The 16099-nt window shown below is 41.0% G+C and overlaps 1 protein-coding gene across 2 annotated transcripts in view; it reads left to right on the top strand.

The window, feature by feature from the left end:
• CRACDL (CRACD like) overlaps positions 1–16099 on the top strand; it is a 51944-nt gene that overhangs the window by 640 nt on the left and 35205 nt on the right. The window contains exon 1 of one of the 2 annotated variants that reach the window (XM_033147569.1): positions 12107–12366. The exons of the other annotated variant lie outside the window; for it this stretch is intronic. The gene's annotated coding sequence lies outside the window, so the exon portion shown is untranslated. Of the gene's footprint in view, positions 1–12106; positions 12367–16099 lie in introns of those variants that run through there. 2 annotated transcript variants of the gene reach the window in all.

Here is a 16099-nt window from a genome sequence, read left to right as displayed (position 1 = left end):
AGTTTCCTTTCCCCCTTTTCATTGTGTAGATGGAACCAAACACCAGTCGTGGCAGATCGTATCTCTCTGGGCTAGTTAAATGGTTTTCATTTTCATATAATAATGACCAGGGATGATTAGAACTTTAGTAGAGGGCTGTGAAGAAGCATGCATGGAAGGGTGTTTTAACACCACATTTTACTACTTCTGATACATGTTGATTGTCAATTTATCAGTGGTAACTAATCTGCATAAAAGTTACAATCCTATTCCTGTCTGCTCAGAAGAAAGTCCCGTTGAATTCAATAGGGATTACTCTGAGGTAAATGTGTATAGGATTGCAGCCTAAGTGATAGTAAATAGACATTCTGACTGTAACAGTTATTGTAACAGATAAATCTCAAGAGGAGGTACCACCCTCATCCTTATTGATGGAGCTGATCCACTTTTGCATATAGTACGAGAAAGATGAAAAACCTTTACACCTTGACCCTAAGCAAGCCCCGCTATATATATGCTATTATGAAAAGCTCCTCCATGTATTTATAAGAATGAAGTTTTTAACTAGAAGTCATTTGCTGTTTGGTCCAAAGCTATGACTTCATTGACCATTTTTAACTGTTAGAAACCTGCATGGAATTATTATGACACAGGACTAGTAACCCAGTTCTGTCCCCATTTTGGAAGTAAGGTTCATTGAGTTACTATACTGAGAATTACAGATATACGTCTTCGCAAAGTGTTAGAAGGTTGTGGCTAAATGTGTGTGCCATGGGATACTCAGTGAATACAGTCAACAACTCCCAATTTGTGCAGGAGTTGAGTTTTGAGTCATCGTCCATCCCCTTTTCTGGCCATTTCTGGGTCGCCACGATGTGCGTGGTCACATGTCAGTTGGATGCGTGTAAATCGGCCATTGCCCGTGCATGCCAAATTCATATAAGAAGTGAACCTTAGAGTTCATTTGATACATTTAATATATAACTGTACAGCTTTATTTGGTATGTTATGCATGGGCATAGCCAGGGTTTGTTTGTTTGTTTGTATAGATGGGGCAGGCTTTATGTTAGGAGGGGCAGAACCGAGTTATCTGCGACACAATTGGTCAGTTAAGTATTTTTATTTACTTACCGGTACTTGATTGGCAGGTGCCCCCCACCCCCTGGCTATGCCCATGATGTTATGGATTATCAAATTTGCACTGTATTCAAGCATTCATTAAATTAGGAGTGGGGAATCTTTGACCTCCAGCTGTTGTTGGACTCCAACTCCCATCAGTGCCAGCCAACATAGTCAGTAGGTGAGAATGATGGGAGCTATAGTCCAGCAAGAACTCGAGGTTCACAGGTTCCCCATCCCCACATTATACTTAAGCAAGATGTGCATAAGACTAAGTTGTACAAAAGTGTTAAAATGTTTTGGATTTGATTTATTTTAACTTCTTGAGGCCTGAATGTAATATACATTCGAAAGCTAAATCTGTATATACAGAATTATCCTCCTAAGGTTCAGCACTTCTTAGCAAGTGGTGTCTTTGTTTATGAGTTGCAGTACGAAGTTATGTGTCATATGTTTTCTATTGCATAGATTGTCAACTAAGTAATAGACAGATGTTATGAGGAAATATAATGATGCAATTTAATTGTCCTATCCAAATATTTATCTCACATTGGGTTGCAGATTGTTTCCATTTATAACCACCTGAAATCTCCAACTTGTTTTGCATTTATGCAAATTCTCGAGTAGAACTCTCGGTCAGCAGTTTTCACAGGGCAAAGATTAGAAGAAAAAACAGGACATTCTTCTATTTCTTTGCCTTCTAGCTGTGTAATCATTGAAGAAAAGACTTCATGGTAGGCTTATCATGGGAGGAGGGAAAGTACCAGTACTTTTATCCTGAATCAGGATTCCTGATCTGGCACAGAAACAGGAATGTTGCTTCCTTGTTTTGCAGGCAGATTAGCTTTTTACAGTGTCTTGTTTTAAACACAAACTATCAGTTGTTTTCTGTGTAAAGAGAAATATTTTTCAAATGAATTGATCTTTCTAAGAGGCTCTTCAGGTCAAGTAGCTTATCTCCTTACTGTAATTTTTCCCTTTTTTTTTGGTTTATACTGATGAATGTGAGATTTTAATTGGATTGTTTACACCTGGGCTTCTTTGTATGTTTATATATTTATTAGTTTCTTGATAGCAATATTCTCTGAGCAATGAGCAAATATAATAGCTTAACAACATTATTCAATACAAACACACACCGAGGTAACACAATTGCAGCTCTAAACATATCCACTGACGTAAAGGCATAAGTAATTTCACAAGGCTATTACATCCATCTGATAGAGATTAAAATCCTTTTAGTACTAAACTGCAACATTAAAACAATATAATCCTACGCGGCTCCGGTTGGGGTGCGGGAAGAGCGTCCCGCACCCTGGGCTCCCCGGCTGCGCCCGCGGAGGCTCCGAACCCTTCCCCTGCCCCCCTGTAAAGGGGGAGTGGGGGTGAAGGGACAACGGAGCCGGGCTTACGGGGATATGCCCCAACCGGGATGCAAATGCGGCGGCAAAGCCCGCGGTGAGCGTCTAAGTTCTACCTGTGAAGAATGGAGCTAAAGGAACCCGGTGGTCGTGAGTAAATAATCTTGGCAGAAATCGTGTTTTTGGAACGATCCGGGGGGAAGGAGAAAGGCAGCCTGCCTCCCTCCCTTCGAGCCTAAGAAATTAACCAATTTGAGGGATTGCTGCCACAGAACTGGTTATAAAGTACTTAAAATCGATACATGAGACTGGCAAACTTTTTTCTTGGGAAGTTAACTAGCGGAAAATATCTCTATTTAAAGTTGCGGTGTTTGCGCTCCAGCTTAGGAAAATGGCGACGAACAAAGAGACAGGAGAAGAAATATGATACCCACTTCCTCCTCCTCTGCCAGTATGCTGGGTTTCGTCCTTGAACTGGTATTGAACTCTGGACTAACAGATGAACAAAGGCTCACTGCCTTGAAGGTGGAACTACTTTACAGAAAAGTTAAAGTCTTGTGTGGGGGTCTGAAATGGAACCAACTGCCCACAGAGGAGGCTATCAAAACTTTTGACACTTTGGAAGAAAATCTTGTCAAAGAGCTGAGAGGATGGATGGAAAGATGGAAAGAAATGAGTGAGCTACTTCGGAGAAGAAATTCGCTTGTTGGGGGTGGCAGCCCCAAGGCGATGTCAAGATATGCTATATCCAGTCCCCGAGGTGTGAGCTCGGGGGCCAGGGACAGAGAATTAAGGTATTTACAAGAAGAAAAGGAATGCTACAAAGAACCGGAGAAGCTGAGAGAGGGAGAGTTGGACACCTCGGAGCTCGTGGCAAGGAGAGCTTTGGACTATGCCTGGATCTGTGGACGTTTGGAGAGGGAAGATGCATGGAAGTTCAGTGCTGATGCCATCAGGAGAAGAAGAATGGACAGAGGGGGTGTGGGGTGATGTATTAAGCAAAATCTAAAAGTAATCTGTTATGGTACTTTGAAATTGGAGGGTGAACACTGTCAACAATAGTTTGTTTTATTATCTGTTTGAACATGAAAAGAGATATTTTAAGTTTTTATGTTATTAGCAGCAGTTCAAAGGACAGAAGAGATAGATTTGATGAGGATGATCTGTGAGGATTTATGAGGATGTAGTATAAATAAAGTCGATTTAAGTGGTTTAAGTTTATAGATTAAGACGATTAAGATTAAGATGAAGATTAAGATGAATGTTTTTCTTTATATATATAATTAAGTTTAATTTTTTAAATGAAGAGGTTAAAAAGTAGATTATGGATATAAACTCGAAGGTGAAAAGGCAGGGGAAGTCAACTGTCAAGATTGGAAAATGAAATTTTTTTTTTGGAGATGTCTAATTAAGAAGGAAAATCATGGCAATTTTTGTATTAGATGTGTAATTGTTTTTGTTTAGTATGTGTATAAATGTAGGTGTGGTTAAGGTTGTATGTGGTTATAAGTAAAAATGTCAATAAATTCTTATAAAAAAAAAAAATAAAACAATATAATCCTAAAATACTGGGTGAATAGTAGAGTCTTTCCTTAGTTCTGGGGGTTGGACTAGATGACCCTTGGGGTCCCTTCCAACTCTACAGTTCTATGATTCTATGAAAAAAATACTATCTGTGGGTGCTAGGCAGACTTCTTGGGGTAAAGGGGGACATTCTGTACCTGAATTGTCTTGATGATGCAAGATAATTCAGAGACGGATTCACTTTGCACTTTGGAATACAGGACCGATCAAGACAATAATGAACCTCCAATTACAGTGTATTAGATATTTCTTGAATAGCATAATTAGGGAATGCAACCTCATGCTGAGGTGGTTCTTTGAATCGGGGAGGGAATGACTGGGAATTGACAACTCTGTGTTTTCTTCTGGCATGTTCTGTGCTCATCTGAGAAATGTACTATCCTGAACTTTTAGAAATAAGACATTATGTTAGAAGTCCCCAACATGGCATTTTTGCACTCCCATGCATACAATGAGCTTAAAGGCCAAACCACACATTAATTTTTAAAAACTAAATAACCAAAATAACCCTTTTAGATAGTATAATAGAAATGTGTTCTCAATTGCTGCGCGTGTCTCAGCAGCTAGGTTTTTTCTTTAGCAGTTATGCAAACAACTGTTGGAAAGGGATCAGGCCTCCACTTTTACGTTTACTGCAGGGGAACCCATCTATTTAAATGTGTATATGCCATTAATAACAAACACTGTACATTTATTTTGCCATTTAAATTTAAGTACTTTTTGTACAGTACAGTACTTGACTTTAAAATGTAAATGGCTCTTAGGCATTCAGTGCCGAACAATTAACCAAAGGCACTTGATTACAGGGTACCTGTGTATTGTTCATCATCTCAGTGAAACCACTGGTAGTAAACTGTCATGCTGGTACCCTCAGCCTTATTTTAAAAATAACAATATTCTGGAATACATACTGGGGAGTGAGGTTAATTTAGAACTGGACATGCCTGTCTTTCTCTAAGGCCACAAAATGAAAATGCCTTAAGCAATCATTGGTGCTTTACAGCTTCCTAATTTCAGAAAGGATGCAGCAGGGACACGATAGCTAGCTTTCCTTAGAAAATGGCTTATGCGTTGAGTATTATTTTCCTTTTAGTGAGGGCCAGGGTATGAGAATAAGAAACCCAGCTGATTCAGTCCCTAGTGTTTGATCTATTATTATCCTAGTTTGCAAATTGCAAAATTCAAATAATTCATGTTTCAGAGCAGTAATGCTAGGCTGGATGACTTAATGTCAGTTGATTTTTCAAGCTATCAGGTACCGGTAATTATTATTATTATTATTATTATTATTTTATTTCTACACCACCCATCTGGCTAGGTTGCCCCAGCCACTCTGGGCGGCTTCCAAAACATATAGAAACAGATGTCTTCCAAAAGTTGTGTAGTTCTTTATCTCCTTGACATCTGATGGGAGGATGTTCCACAGGTAGTGCACCACTACTGAGAAGGCCCTCTGCCTGGTTCCCTATAACTTCACTTTTCACAGCAAGGGAACCCCCAGAAGGCCATTTGAGCTGGTCCTCTGTGTCTGGACTGAACAATGGGGTTGGAGATGCTCCTTCAGGTACTCCTAAGGCCTGTGCAGCAAGGGTGGGAGGTGTGGTGGAATGGCAATGTGAATAGTAGTGAAGTGACACTGCAAATATGAAACATTCCTTGATAACTTACTGTACTTTCAGCAGTTTTTATCTTTTTTTTTTTTTTTAAATCTGGAACTGCTCCCGTCCACACATTAGCAATAATAAAATAAAACAGCTCAGATGTGCTCCAGTTCTCCTAAAATGCCGCCTCACAGCAAACTTCTCTAAAGGGAAAGTGACTGTCCAGACAAGTTGAGACTTTGCCTAGCTGCCTCTTGCCATACTGGAGTTCAAAATTACGTACGTAGTGTCAAAACCAAGGAGAGGCTCCTTCACTGTCGGGCAGGGGAGCTTAGCGTGCTGTGTCATAGGGAACATTTGCTATTTGTTATACACATTAAAGCACCTAATGTTTTATGTGTTCTGTACAGATACTAAAAGATAAGACTGTGTGTAACCTGCAATAGGAAAGGAATGGTGGAGGGGGCAGTTTCACCATCAGTGGCTGATGGAAGGGGCCAGGCTGGGCTCCCATTTGCCATGATGCTCTTCCTGGTATGCAGTAATGAGTGCAGGCTCCCAGTGGCTCTTGGTCTCTCTGCAAGTGACAGAGGCCACAGTGTGCCTCCCTTCAGCAAGGTAACTGGCAGTTGGAGCAGATTGCATGTTGCTGACCTTTGACTAAGAAAAGGTTATATGGCTAACCTTTCATAGAATTGTAGAGTTGGAAGGTACCCCAAGGGTCATCTAGTCCAACCCCCTGCAATGTAGGAATCTCAGCTGAAACATCCATGACAGATGGCCACCCAGCTCTGCTTAAAAATGAAGGAGATGACTTTCTTTCTATAGAGATGACTGATCATACAAATCTGTAGCACTGTCTCTCATGATGTAGTTTTTGGCTTACAGGTTCAGTATTGAAGCAACATTGATATCTCAGGTCTCACAGAATTGCCCATTGAATACTGCAGAACTAGGTTCGCTCAAGGGACTCATTTACTTAAGGGGCTTCCACGCATGCCATTTGTTTAAAGCTTATGTGTTACCCTTAACTGGAGACATTTCAGAACGACCTAAAAAAAATTAAAAATCATATAACCTTCTTTTCTCCTTGTGTGGAAGAACAAGACGTACATAAGTTAATAGCTTACTTACCACTTACTTGCCTTTGGATTGCAAACACTTCCAGTGAGATTTCCTTCTGTTTCATTGTAAGTAGGAGATAAAAAGGTTCAAATAATCACCCTGATAGCTCTATTTTTTGCCACTTCAAATAAACTAATATAACAATGCACTGTAAACCTACATGATCAGCTTACTAAGCTTCAAAATTTGTGAAGCTGTTTATAAATGAATTGTCCTTTTTTCAGGGGAGAGAAGTTTAAATAAATAAATGTTCTTTATTTATTTAAAGTGTTTTAAGCTGTTTCTAATGCTGTGCCCTTACAAAGTGATATGCAGAGGAGTGAGAGACAAGTTACAATTAGTCACAGCAGAACAGATGTGCAAATTAATGTGAGAAATTGCTCTGATGACACAAACTATTCATGGCATGACAGAGATGTTGCTTGTGCTGTGACCACAATTCAGATAAACTGAAATTCTTCCATAATAAATCAACTTAGATGCCTCAACATCACAGGGAAGTAGGTAACTTACCTGTGTTCAGGGGTAGCCTATTGAAGTATCTTGTCCTTGGAGCTGAGTAGCCAATCTATACATTATGCAAAATAAGGTGACAGGATTCTGGGCAATGCCAATGAGGACTGCAGGTGGAGGACTCAGTAAAACCCTACATCAGTTGCTTCTCCACTTAAAATACGGCTTCTGTACATACTAAGTTACTGAATCACTGAGAAATGTTCAGCTTCTTTCTAATGTACCAGATTTCATGCAAGGACAGTCAGAAGTATGTCTCTCTTCCTTTTACAGTCCAGAATGCTACCATCTCATCCTGCATAATGCATAGAGAAGCTGTTGGACACCTGTTGCCACTGTTGTTTATCCTAATATTAGAAATGTTAACTTGTCCATGGAGTTTTCTTGGCAGGGGTACTGGAGTGGCTTGCCGGTTCCTCCTCCAGGTGGATCACATTTAGTCTAAACTCTCTGCTATGACCTGTCCATCTTGGGTGGCTGCATGGCTTAGCTCATAGCTTCCCTGAGTTATTCAAGTCCCTTCACCACGACAAGGTAGTGATCCATGAAGGAGAGAAATGTTAACTAGAGAAATACAAAAAAATAATACTAATGAAACAACAAGAATTAAGGTTGGGCAGAGAGAGTACAAAGTGAAAACCTTTGCAGATGATGTTGAGTTGACGTTGGAAAATCCAATGGAAAGCGTCCCAAGGACAATAGAAACTATAAGAAAAATTGGCAACTTAGCAGCATTCTATATAAATAAGGAAAAAACAGAAATGATAGCTAAAAATTTAGAGACTTACAAGCAAAAGAAAGACCTCAGAATATTATGGGAATTAAAACGGGGGAAAAATTAAATATTTGGGGATATGGATATCAGCTAAGAACTTAAACATTTTCTGGGGTAACTATGTTAAAATCTGGAACGAAATAATAAAAAAGATGTAGGAAAATGGACTAGAATGAACCTTTCTTTGTTAGGAAGAATAACCGCACTCAAAATGAATGTTTTGCCCAAGATGGTGTTTTTATTTCAAACACTGCCTGTGATAAATAGCCCAAACTGTTTCTAAACAGTGGAAGAAAGACATGACAAACTTCATTTGGCGGGGGACCCCAAATTAAGTATAAAAATCTGACAGACGTAAGAGGGGGCTTTGCCCTTCTGAAGGCTTTCAGGCTCAGGAGTGAACGAAGTGAGTTTAATCACATGAATGCATACTGACCAGGTGAGCAGCTGCATCCCTCAATAAAGTACCGGTATATACACACCATCTACCCAGGACTTAGTGCCCCCCTAACCTTTCCCCTGAAGTGCCTTCAGAATTATCATAGAAGCACAAGGCTTCAGGTCATAAGCATAGTCCTTTCAGCCGTGAATGCTATCTGCTGAGTGTGGGCCAACTTTCACATGCAAAATTGTTTCTCTTGTATAGCTCATGATTGGAGAAAGCTTGTCTGCTACACTTAAGCATGCAAGGATCTAGTCTAATTGAGCCCTGTATCTGAACAGAGATTTTTGGGTGCAAATATATGAGACCTGAAGAGATGTATCATGTAAAAAACCAACCACACGGATGAGAATTAGACCAGGGCTCGTTTGTTTTTGATCTTTTTGTCTCAGTGCAAATGCATTACAGTCTTATATAATTTTGCTTATGAGCTGTTGGTATGGAATTCGCAGGATAGTTTAGACATTTTTCAGGGCCGTCATAGAAGAGTGGGTGTAGTAGTTATAGCCATATTAAAGGGAGGGTTGAAGCAAGCAAGTTCCACAGTGCCATTCAACAGTCAAATAATTTATTTTGACTTAGTAAATGTTTTGTCATGGATATGCACCAAATGAAACTGGACTGATTATGCCCATACCTTTATTATGATTTTGCTTGAGTTAAGTAAACACTCTCAGGCACTCACATGCAGACATTTCCATCATTTGTTACTTGGTTACTGTAAACTCGTAAAACAGCTGTAAAGGTAAAGGTACCCCTTACCATTGGGTCCAGTCGCGGACGACTCTGGGGGTGCGGCGCTCATCTCACTTTATTGGCCGAGGGAGCCGGTGTACAGCTTCAGGGTCATGTGGCCAGCATGACTAAGCCGGTTCTGGCGAACCAGAGCAGCGCACGAAAACAACTGTACAGTATAGTAAAATGCGATAAACAGGCGTACAATTTAGAATGTCTAAATACAATTGGGGATGGGGGCTTTCCCCAGTCTGGTTTCCTCCAAATGTTTTGGACTACAACTCTCATCAGCTGCTGCCAGCATAGTTGTAGTTTTGTAGCCCCAAATCTTTTCCGTGTACAGTATTCATTTAGTGCTTTGAAGAGGGAGCTGTGGGTTTTGGGAAGATAGCATTTCTTAATCTTAATTTCTCTTAATCATTGGAAGGTATCTGACTTTGGCTCTTTATAAGGCAGTACGGTATGTCTATGTATGAGATATGGATCTTTGAGGGAAGAAATGATTTGTGAGTCAAAGTTGTCATGAAATGTGGCTAAACTATGGTTTCAGTGCAGTATGGCACACTTTAGAGCCCTTTAGAGCCGTATTGGAAAAATAATTGTGTTGCTGCAGATTTATTTGCATCCACGAGACTGATTTAAACTCTGTACTAGGGTTTCTTCCAATACCATATTACTTTTGAACTCTGCTTTTATTATGACTTTTTGTATGTGATTATTTTATATTGTGTATTTTTTATTCTTGTCAGTCACTTTTGTACCTCTTAGGTTAAAAACCTGGGATATAAATAATAACAAACTGTCCCAGGTGCAGCTTCTAAATTTATGTATTTTTGTGGAAAGTATATGAGAAAGGATGCGTATAATTATTTTCTCCATAACACTTAGTAATTGAGTTATCAAGAAACCCTATTTCTGTCTCACCATCTCCATGAATAATTCAATACGTTGCACTATTTGCATTGGATAAATTACAGTTACTCTGTCTGTAAAAAAAGCACATGATTATCTGCTTCTATGAGGAATCTTTTTCTCATTTTAGTAGAAGAAGTGTATTCTATTAAATTTCAGCTTAAGATCTTCCTTATAGCACTACAATGATGGAATCTTTTAATCAGGCAGCTTGTCTTTGGCAGCTTTTCAGCGCTATTCTAGTGGCAATTGAGAGGCTATTCTTTATTTCCAAGTCTGAATAACAATGGGCTAGAGTGAAAATGGCAGTGTTGCTTGGTTACATTTCATCGCTTGGGAATCAGTGCTCCACATGGCTGGATCCAAACTCCAAGGAGATTTCTCAATAATTTATTAGTGATATGTGAGTGAGTAATGTCATATCTTAATTATGTAGAAGTATCTTTCCATTTCACTGTGCAAATAAAAGGGTGGTGGTTTTTTTTTTACCCTGTAAACATGTCTGTTTTGGTTCAATATCACTTTTTCACGTGCCTTACATAGTTTAGGTTTTACTTGTTCACACTTCGGAGCTCTAAGTTTTAATTATACTTTTCTTCGGTTGAGGATTCAGGGCTGACATGTGCTATGTAATATATTACTTTAGCAGTTGTTGAAATAATGTAATTCACATCAGACTCAAACGCTAAGGTTTTCTGCTCAGCTATCTGAACTTCTGAGGCAGTAGAAAGAACTATATGTCAAGACATTATTCCCATGTGCAAGCAGAAACATCAGAATTGATGAAAAGAAGTTGTTTTAGCACTGTGTGTGTGTGTGTGTGTGTAGCCTGTAATGATGGACTGTATAGGAATTTCTTGTGTTCTTTCTTCGCTTGAATTCCACAGATTTCAGGAAATATACTTCTGTTTCTAAGCAAGCGAGTTTGACGGTCTAGTCGCAATGCACTTATTTTTAAATCTGTTCAATTAAAAGTTAATTGAGCAAGTTCAAAGTTAATAAGTGCACTCTGATACTACGTCCAAACCAGTGATCAGGACCGGTGCTAGGGTTTCTTGCGCCCTTGGCGAGACCACCTTCTAGTGCCCCCCGCCCCCCGCCAAAGCCTTCTTTAGCGGGAGGTGGGGGTGGTGTAGGGGGCAAGCAGCACCTCTCCGCTACAGCGGAGAAGCTGCTGCTAGCCTGCCCCGCTCCCCCACCCAAGTCTGGCCAGCACCCCCCTCCATTTTGGCGCCCTAGGCAATTGCCTAGTTCGCCTTAATGGACACGCCGGCACTGCCAGGGATCGTGGTTTGTTTTGCTCCAAACACACCAAAATGGTAACCCAAGGTTTGTTCTTGACTTTCTGATCATGATTTATTTCCCTAAAAGTAGGTGGCTGGTGTGAATGGCAAATTTCACACATTACAGTAAACTGTAGTTAATGGTTTGCTATACATGAGCCAATGTGTTTAGGATGGGGGTCAGCAGGTACAAATCCCTGTGTCAAATCTGCCCCCCCATTGCCAATACAATAGAAGGGCAGAGAGGGAGGGACATTTATGAAATTATCTGGGTACTAACAAGTAACTTTGGGTAGTGGGAGTTGTGGCTTTCTTCACAGATTAGCCTTCCATCAAAAGTAGTTGCTGATGACAGATTTAAGGGAAAGGCCCACAAAAACAAAAACAATAAAACTGTTAAAAAAAACAAGTGCAAACATTTAATCCTAGTGGAATTTCCCCCCTAATTTAGTTCTTTTTCAAATCGACAAAACAAATCCCTGCATGATACCTGTTATATTTTTTTCCTTTTGCACAAAGCCTGTTATTAAGTTTGTAATTTTGTTTTGAATCTCCTACGTTATTTTTCAGGATATGTGCAAGGGTTTATATATCCCTTATTTCCAAGTAACTGGGAAGACACTATAAGCTTCCTGGGCAACATCCTCTACGCTAAGAATTCAGGTCAGGAACTCCCTCCCTGTTTCCTAGCAACTCATAGTGGTGCTTTCTCCTTTGACTGTGAAATCATTCAGTGGCAGATACCGGGATCATTTGCAGGGCCCAAGGCAATATTGTGCATACACTTGAGACTGCACAGTAGCATAGCATGACGTCTGACTTTCTGAAAAGGCTGTGCCTCTTAACTTGAATGGACTCAACATTACTTTGGAACCCTTTCCTGTGAACTTGAAAGTACCAGCCTTTTGCTTTTATTCCTCCTCAGTTGATTGGCAAGGTGAGGGATTTGTCTCCAAATGCTTGTAGCCCTTCATGTTCTACTGAATCTGACAAAACAAAATACTTATGCAGGTAAGCAGTTGGAGAGAAAGTGCTGCTATTGATCTAACTTTGTGATCTGTTAATGGATTTCTTGTTTACGCAGGCAAATAACACTGAGCGGTGCAAACATTGTTCTGTTGTACTTAGTTTCGTCAGGTGGTCCGTCACTTTTGCTTGTTGCATCCATAGTGCAGAAAGCAACCTTCGTTCTGGTTATGGGATATGTTTAATGAAAAATAGCTAGCATTCAGTGCTAAGCAGTTTTCTTCCCCTCCGCAGAAAGTGTTACTTTGGGGGTTACAACAATCTATTTGGTGTTTCGCAATTCTGTAATTATTTGCTCCAGTGATCGACATGAATTTCTGTTCTTTTAAGAATACTTTGAATTAACTGCTTTTCAGCTTCATCTAGCTTATTTACTTTATGATTAATGGAATACAGACTGTTCTTATGTTTGCTCTCTTTTTTAGTTTATTTAATAATTGCCAAAAATGTATTAAATACAGCCTTAAAACTTTTGTTGTTGTTGTTGATATCCAAAATGAATGCTCATCTAGATGATTAGTCCTATAACACCCTCTAACTACTTTAGCCTTTGCAGGGTGGTTTCCTATTCATAAGGGAAAGAAGTGCAGTAGATAGCCCATTGGTAGTAGAATGACATTTCTGCGAGGTTTTAGCTTTGCCAAGTTAGGAGAAGAGCGTTCCCCACTATGGGGAAAATGGCAAGCTTGTGCTGTGCACTTATCTGCTAGAGAGAATGAGTATGTTGTGAGCACAGAATATGAGAAAAAAGGAATCCTGCAGGGAAGAGGGGGTAGCTTTGCTGTTGTTTGAAACTTTTCTTTAAACTGCTGTATGATCATATGTGTACTTTTTGGTGCTAAGGTGGAAAGGGGTCAACCTTTGAAACTAGGGTACATACCCACCCACCCCAGAGTGGATTAGGTTGGCTTTTGTACTGCATGTCAAGGTCAAGGGTGCCCACGACACCTTCTCTCTGCTTGTGTGGACTGCTGTCATGGAGCTGACACCAGCCTGTTTGTTTAACCCCTCATTAATATGTCTTGACCTAGTCCTTTCATCTATGCATATTTTTATTGTTAAATTGCTTAAAGAAATTCCATAAGAAGCGAGTCATAGTGAGAATGAAATAAATTAAATGGTTTTAACCCTGCTCTTCAGCCAAAAAGACTTGCAGAACACTTACGGGCGCCGGGGGGGGGGCCTCAAGTCCATGGGCCAAATTCGGCTTCCCAATCCATTTTGGACAAACTATGGCCACTTTCCCCCACGTGCTGTGACTAAAAGGAAGATTAACAGCGAGCACTCGCTGCACAGCGATGGGAAAAGGTGCAGCATTTTAAAAGCACAACCTTTCGATGTGAATAATAATCGGGAGCACAGATTCTTCCTTTGAGTTACCAGTTTGAATTCAAGCTGGAGATGCAAAAGATCTCACTCTGCAGGGGTTTGCTTGCAAGCGCCATACGTTGCACCATGGAGTTCCTTAGTGCAAGTGATCCTTGCTCAAACCAAAGTGAGACTTCTGCAATCCAGGTGATTGATAGGCAGTATCATGCTGCTGCTGCTGCTGTAGTAGTAATTCTCTTTGGAAGAGGACCTGGAGTCCAGGCTCTCTGACAGTGGGGATCCCCTACCCTCTCCTCAGCAAGACCAGAACTGTGAGGCAGAGATGAGAGTGCCTAAAGAGCGCCAGCTCATCAAGTTGTCTGACAGGGCAATGACTAAACACCGCAGTAGGGGATGCAGGTGGTGCTGTGGCCTATACCACTGAGCCTCTTGGGGTTGCCAATCACAAGGTCAGCAGTTCGAATCTGCATGACGGGGTGAGATCCCATTGCTCTGTCCCAGCTCCTGCCAACCTAGCAGTTCAAAAGAATAACAGTGCGAGTATATAAATAGATACTGCTGCAGCAGGAAGGTAAATGCCATTTCTGTGCCCTCTGGCTTCCGTCATGGTGTCCTGTTGCTCCAGAAGTGGTTTAGTCATGCTGGCCACATGACCGAGAAAGCTGTCTGTGGACAAACGCCAGCTCCCTCGGCCTGAAAGCGAGATGAGCGCCACAACCCCATAGTTCCCTTGACTGGACTTAACCATCCAGGGGTCCTTTACCTTTAAACACCACAGTGCCTGTCTGAGGGCCAGTCTCTCCTCAGTAGCGGACTGCTTGTGAGGAGGGCTGCTTTTCATGAGTAGACCTGAGCCTTGTTAGCCCAGATGACTGGCATCTGTGCAGATGGTGGGGCTCAAAGAAGATCTTGTATAAAAGTCACCAGTCTTTGCTGAATCAATACCTGTTCATCAGCTTTGGGAGCCACCTTGATGTTCATACTGAATTTCCCTGATCCTGAATTGTGTCTTGACCTGACTTATCTCTTACTGCTCTGGGCCCTGAGTCCCTGACCTTGGACCCGGGGTATTGCTTTCTGCTTTGAACCTTGGCTGTGGATTGTGACCTAACCTTTTGCACCTAGTTACACCCTGTGGAAAACACCCACAACCTGGTGCTACTGGGGGTTATGAAAAGAGGGCAGGTGGGGGTGGCCCTGCCCACTTGTTGAAGTGGCGCACAGAGACTGGGGAATTGCAAGAGTCCCTGTCTTCAGGATTAGCATCTTTGCCATCAGGGTTACAGCTTAACAGAAATGGCACAAAAGGAAAAAACGATTAGGAGGGAGGATGAAAGAAAAAGTGTTCTTTTTAGAAGGGAGTGGCAAAGCAAGATCCCTGCAGCTTCTCCTCCACTGGCTGATAGATGGGCCAGGTTGCTCTTTCCCTTGCCATAATATTCTTTCTCAGAGTCGTTATTTTACCGGTATGTGCAGCAACTTTTGCTCGGGTACCTTGAGGAGAAGGAATGACTGTTCAACTACGGTAGCTTAAGACCAAAAAAAAATAAAAAATAAAAAATAAATCCTTCCAGTAGCACCTTAGAGACCAACTAAGTTTGTTCTTGGTATGAGCTTTCGTGTGCATGCACACTTCTTCAGATACCATTATTCTTCAGCTTAAGACCATTATATAGCTATGCACCCTTTCTTCTGTGCAATCTCAGGATTTAGGACCCCCCCAATTTATTATTGTTTGTTTGTGGACTTCCCCAAGTGTGCTGTTAACATTATCCAATTATGTCAAAGTCTCCTGTGATTCCAAATTACCTCCACAGGATGAAATTGTGTTGCATCTCTGTATGATCTTCAGATCTGGCACTGCATCATTCCAATTGGCCTCTATGTCAAGTGCCACTGGTTTGGTCAATCACTTTGAGCAGAGATGCGGCAGAATAGCCTCTGTTCAGCAGAGACCACGTTCAGGGTTTCTGCATGAGCCACTGTTGTGGGTTTGCTGCTTTCCAAGAATCTAAGAAGATGTATTATACCATTGGTTGATCTAGCTCAGTTTATTTGCATAGACGGGCAGTAAGTCTCCAGGGTTTCAGATTGGTTTCTTTCTCAGCCCTAACCTGGAGGTACCTGGAAACTTCTGTATGCAAGCAGGCATCCCACCACTGAGCTTTACAGCTTTCTCCCACAAATCAGCATGCACCTGCTGATCAGTGACAAATCTGGAAACTGCAGATTGGTTTCACTCAAGGTGGGTAATTCTGACTCCTACACCCTCTGAAATTATCCAGCTGTGTAAGAATGAAGCATGCTTCCAATTT

The sequence above is a fragment of the Lacerta agilis genome, chromosome 4 (assembly GCF_009819535.1).
Source record: "Lacerta agilis isolate rLacAgi1 chromosome 4, rLacAgi1.pri, whole genome shotgun sequence".
NCBI lineage: Eukaryota > Metazoa > Chordata > Lepidosauria > Squamata > Lacertidae > Lacerta > Lacerta agilis.
The sequence above is the reverse complement of the archived record's forward strand: the minus strand, read 5'-3'. Positions and strand labels throughout refer to the sequence as shown.